The 5,659-nt window shown below is 46.8% G+C and overlaps 1 protein-coding gene across 5 annotated transcripts in view; it reads left to right on the plus strand.

Moving 5' to 3' along the window:
- SEMA4D (sema domain, immunoglobulin domain (Ig), transmembrane domain (TM) and short cytoplasmic domain, (semaphorin) 4D) overlaps positions 1–5,659 on the plus strand; it is a 76,182-nt gene that overhangs the window by 26,852 nt on the left and 43,671 nt on the right. For 3 of the 5 annotated variants that reach the window (XM_010844794.1, XM_010844793.1, XM_010844792.1), the window contains one exon: positions 2,503–2,562. The gene's annotated coding sequence lies outside the window, so the exon portion shown is untranslated. Of the gene's footprint in view, positions 1–329; positions 2,563–5,659 lie in introns of those variants that run through there. The other 2 variants (XM_010844795.1, XM_010844791.1) reach the window with 2 other exon arrangements.

The raw sequence follows: 5,659 nt of genomic DNA on the forward strand, positions 1-5,659 counted from the left end.
CAGGGGGACTTCCCTGGTGGCTCAGCGGTAAAGAATACACCTGCAGTGCAGGCGACACAGAAGACACAGGGTCAATCCCTGGGTTGGGAAGTGGATGGCAACCCACTCCAGTATTCTTGCCTGGAGAATCCCATGGACAGAGGAGTCTGGCCAACTACTCCATGGAGTCGCACAGAGTCAGACACTGAAGTGACTGAGCAGGCACACACGTGCATAGTCAGAGGAGATGCATAATTAGAATGATAATGGTTAGAGAAAGAGACTCACAGACTTAGAGAATGAACTTACGGTTGCCAGGGGGAAGAGACAGGGAGTTTGGGAAGGTCATATACACGTTGCTGTATTTAAAATGGACAACCAACAAAGACCTACTGGATAGCGCATGGAACTCTGCTCAGGATTACGTGTTAGCCTGGATGAAAGGGAAGTCTAGGGGAGAGTGGACACGTGTATGTGTGGCTGAGCCCGTTTGCTCTTCACCTGAAACCATCACAACATTGTTAATCGGCTGTACCCCAATGCAAAGTAAAAAGTTTCAAGTTTGGGGAGAGAAAAAGAATGACATGGTTAGTAATTGCATACAGAGCATGTCTTTTAGCTTCTTCAGTGTGGTGGTAATTAATTATAGCCTGTGGGTTTTATGTTGGGAGAGAAGAGAAAAATTGCTGTGGTAAAGGGTGCAGACAATGGGGCCCCACGGGGCCTCGCGGTTGACTGAGCCGTTAGTGTTTTCACTCAGGAACATGGGGGCTTGAAGCTGTTTGACAGAGGGGAGATAGGCAGACTTGGCCTGAAGGTGGAAAGTGAGGGTGTCCGCGTCCAAGTGCATTGTGTGCAGTGATTAAGACACACACACACACACACACACCCACACCCACACCCACACCTGCCCTCGCCTGCTTTCTTTCATCTGTTGCTCAATACTGTGAAATTAGAGTGAATATGATACACAACTTGTCCTCCAACCACAGAATAAGCAGCTCTGGGCTTCTGTTTATTGAAGTGACAAAGACTTACTGAATTTCTAGAAGAGAAGAGTTTTTCAGTTTTATAATTCTTGGTATTCACATTGTTTATCTAAACCTCTTACTTCTGGGTGACTCACTTTCTTTTTCCCTGAAGTGTCTTCAGCGGTCCCCAGGTGGCTGCTGTGCCCCACCTGCCCGCGTGATAGGAAAGCCCCGTGTGAACAGGTACATCCCACGGTTCATTGCGTTTGCCCACTGCCTGTCCGTCAGTTGTGCCAGCCCCTCCTCCAGCATTTAAACAGGGGACACAGGTTCTCTGTCTTGGATGAATATAACTTTGTCCAGGGACACTTCCCTGCTGGCTCATCTGAAGATATTTTTGCTTGTAAATCGGCCATCAGAAGCAGCTGCTGGTATAGGAAAGACCCAGACCCAGTCATAGGCAGCACAGCACAGTGGAGCCGGGTGAATCCCAATCATCTCTGCCTGTCACTTTGAGGTTTCATCTGCTGACCCGAGCTGTTGAGCACCAGAGGTGGTCCTGGGTGGCCCTGGAAATCAAGTGTCCTGGGTGGACATGTAAGAGAGGGGTACCAACGGATCTCTGTGCTGCAGACTTGATGGTCCCACTCCCCAGGAGCTGTGTGGGAGAGATGAGACAGTAACTGTGTTTCCAGGGAGCATCTCTTATTTCTCAGCTGTCTTAAGAAAAATGGCAGGAATTGTATCAACCCTTAAAGCAAAAGAAAAAAATAATTCCAACCACACAAATTGCTAGGGTTTGATTCCGAGGTTTTTAAAATATGTTGGATCATTTGCAATCATAGAGGGGTCAGCATCCATTTAACCAGCATCTAAAACCTTTAATCCTACATGGTGACCTCTGGTTTTGCAATTCTGATTCTCTTTATCTGAGAGTCAGTGATCTTACTGGATTTGAGGATTCCTATTTTGAGGGCTCCATCCTGCACTGGGAAGGGGTAATGTATGATATAGAGACTGGCTACACAGCTGGGGAAATTCTGCTGTTTTGGCTTAAAAACAAAGAAAAAAATGAATTAAATGGATCCTTTAGGAAATCATTTTCTTGTAAATATGTTCTCTGTATCTGTTTTTCCTTTATTGCCTGCTGCCTTTGGATTTCAATGAAGATGAGCTCTAAAGAATACATATCTGAAGTCAGGAGACAATAGATAATAGTTTTTTGATTGATGGACTCTCAGCTGACAGTGACTCTGGCTATTTGAATGGCTTGTTCTGCAGGGAAGTGGTGGTGATCAGTGGCTGGGGACCAGATCTGAACCTGGGTGACTGAGAGGTTATACTTCCTTTATTCATGGACGAGTGACTGCATACTCCCTCCCTCCTCCTGCTAGCACAGTGCACAAATGCCGAGCCATCCTGGGTCAGAGAATTAGCTGCGGGGGTCCAGAAGTGAAAGCAGGAGTTTCTTTTTGGTGCCTTTCCAGAAGTATTGTTGAGTTTATGTGGATAGTTGAAGTGTTTCAATATTTTTGTTTCCTATTATTTTCAGAGCCAAGATTGCTGAAGCCTTCTAGAAACAATTGGAAGTTTCGAGAAGGGGCAAGATAAGGTAAAATCCCCTTTGTTTCTCAATCTATCTTGCAGTTTAGCCAAGTTGACACCTTATAGAAGCCCCAGTGGGATCCAGCTGAAGGTTGGTCCTTGGTCCCTGTGAGATTTTAGGGGCAAAGATCTGGACTTGGCCACTGCCCCTTGGGGCTGGCTTAAGGGGAAGCCCACAGGGCGGTAGGGGCGCTGCCTCTGTTTTCTTTCCTCCCCCCACCCCAGCTGTCTTTCCACCCTGTGCTCCTTCCCCTGCCTTGTTTCTGAACTGCAGTCCCTGGTCTAGGCATTGAAATGCCCCATCTTCTTTTTTGGGAGTAGAAGTGAGGCTTCCCTGATATCTCAATGGTAAAGAATCTGCCTGCCACACAGGAATGTGGGTTCCATCCCTGTCAAGAAGATCCCCTGGAGAAGGAAATGGCAACCACTCCAGTATTCTTGCCTAGAGAATTCCATGGACAGAGGAGCATAGAGGGCTACAGTCCACGGGGTCACAGAGTCAGACACAACTGAGCACACGCCCATGTGTGGGTCATCACGGGGTCTGGTGTAAAAAGAGCACTGTCTATGTCATCTGCCTTGAAATTGAGTCATTTTGTGATCAGTCTTAATTTTTGTTGATACATACATGGTCAGCCATGTACTTCTAGCTTTCAGTTCAGTTCAGTCGCTCAGTCATGTCCGACTCTTTGCGACCCCATGAATCGCAGCACTTCAGTATCCTATAGAGGACAGAGATATGCCAGTTTAATTGGTAAAAACAAAAGGCAAGCCCCCCCCCCTGCCTTTCTTCCTGGTATGCTACTCATGTATTGTGGATGAGCACGTAGGGTTGTCATTTCCTCTGGCTTTTCGATACACCGGCTGCCAGGATGGTCCTTGGTATCTGCCATGCGTGGCAGTCGCGAGAACCAGTTGTGCCAGCTTGGGGACCAGTGTTAATGAACACAGCTTCACTTGTAGGGACATTTGCACTTTATGTTTATTGGCTGGTTATGTACGTGTACATTTTTAATTATTTGTTCTATTGGGCCAGAGCTCTGTAGTTTGTTAGAGCTTCTCTTTCTGTAGTTGTTAGGAATGTGCGTTTGTGTTCAGTGTGTGCTCACTCATGTCTGACTTTTTGTGACCCCATGAACTGTAGCCCACCAGATTCCTCTGTTCATGGGATTTCCCAGGCAAGAATACAGGAGTGGGTTACCATTTCCTCCTCTGGGGGATCTTCCCAACCCAGAGGTCAAGCCTGCGTCTCCTGTGGCTCCTGCATTGCCAGGTGGATTCTTTACCACTGAGCCATTTGGGAAGCCCAGTTACTAGGAATAATTGCACTTATTAGGAATTCTAGTCCCAGGCATTTATAAGTATTTTTTTCCAAATATTTTCCCATAGATTGTTTGTCTTTTGTTTGCTGAACACTTTATTTTAAAGAAAGATTTTGGGACGCAGGAAAATTGAGAGTAAGAGTGGTTTCTTCTGTCCAGTACTACACTGAGTTGTTAGGGAATTCCAGTGTAAAGGCCTAAGAGGGTGGAGTCTCTTGTTACTTTTACCTTGTGGTCATAATAAGCATGAAGTATATGCAGGGACATGAGGTCACTTCTCATTTTTATGTAAATGCAAAGAGGTCAAAGAAATGGCAGGAACAGATTCTTGTTACTTTTACCTTGAGGTCATAAAAACCGTGCAAGAGAAGAAGCCACTTCTCATTTTTATGTAAGTCCAAAAAGGGCAAAAAAAATGGCAAGAGGAGACACCAAGAAATGGGCTGGGTTGTGGAACATTACACACAGCTTCACAGGTTAATGTTTGGGATATAATATATTCTTACTGACTTGAATATAGTATAGAGGAGGCATAAAAATTTAATATATTAAGTTTTTACAAAGCAATATAAAGTGTTGCAGAATGGCAGGCAGTTCTTCACCATCTGAGCCACCAGGGAAGCCCCTCTAACTGCAGTCTTTTAAAGTAAATTTCTCTCTGCCTCATGGGGGAATGTTTAGGTATTTTATTTAAGTTATATTAGTGGAGTTAAGAACCCTGGGAGTTACTTTTGAAGGTAGGAAAGTCTTATATGATTAAGAGAAAATTAAGAATGCAAATAAATTCCATGTTAAGACAGAACTTTTCAACAGTGTCATTTATCTAAGTTTGCTCTCTCTGTAGGCCTAAGTGAGGCCTGAAGCACCAGTTTGAGTGGCATTTCAAATATCTCCTGGTGCACATAGCATCCTTTGGTCCTTGGGGAAACAAGCCTAGGAGCACATCTTGTGCCGAGCTCCCCATGGTGTCAGCAACCCTGGAAGACACACATTCCTCCCCAGGGGCAGGCTGACCAGTAAAGTCGGGCCAGGGGAGGGGGGTTATCTTCTTTTTGCCAGTGCTAAGCTATCTGGGCTCAGAGACAGGTGCACATGCCGTGCTTGGGCACCGCACACCTTCCAAAGAGACAGTCCATGTGTGAAGTGTAGAGTGGTGTTGCACAGGTGGTTGGTCCCTCCCTCCACTGGTCCCTCTGCTGGGGGATCCCTGCGGCCCTACACCCACCCTGCATATGCCCTTCTCAGCACTTGCCCATCACCACTGCTGATTGCTGATTAGTTGGTTGCTTTGTACATCTGTCACTGCAGCGCCGTGTCTCATTCCTGGGTTCCATGCAGCACATGTGTGGCACACACGTGCCTGGGTTGAGGTGAAAGAACAAGGAAGGGTTCAGGCATGTGGGGACATCCTGACAAGCTTGTTTGCCCCTGGGAAGTGGCTGGAGGGGAAAGCTGTGTCCTGGACACTCTTCCATTGGGGAAGGGGAGTGGGGGTGTTGCAGCAAGACTCAGCTACAAGACTGCATGGCCTCTGCAGCTAAAGTGCTGCTCCCGCGATCCATTCTAAGTTCTGGGGAAACTGAAGTTGAAACAATAAACTGTTTGTTGTGTGTGTGAACAGAGAGCTTCTGAAACCTGTTTCTGATTCCTGAAGAGGCAAGGTCATTTGGCAAGGGGGTGACATCAGCAACAGAGCCAGAAGTGGGGAGGAGAGCATTGAGGGCAGGGAGGGGAGGAGGGGGCACAGCCTGGGGCTGGACTAGGGGCTGGGCTGGGGAGGGG

This window comes from Bison bison, unplaced genomic scaffold (genome assembly GCF_000754665.1).
Source record: "Bison bison bison isolate TAMUID 2011002044 unplaced genomic scaffold, Bison_UMD1.0 scf7180017864209, whole genome shotgun sequence".
Classification (NCBI taxonomy): domain Eukaryota; kingdom Metazoa; phylum Chordata; class Mammalia; order Artiodactyla; family Bovidae; genus Bison; species Bison bison.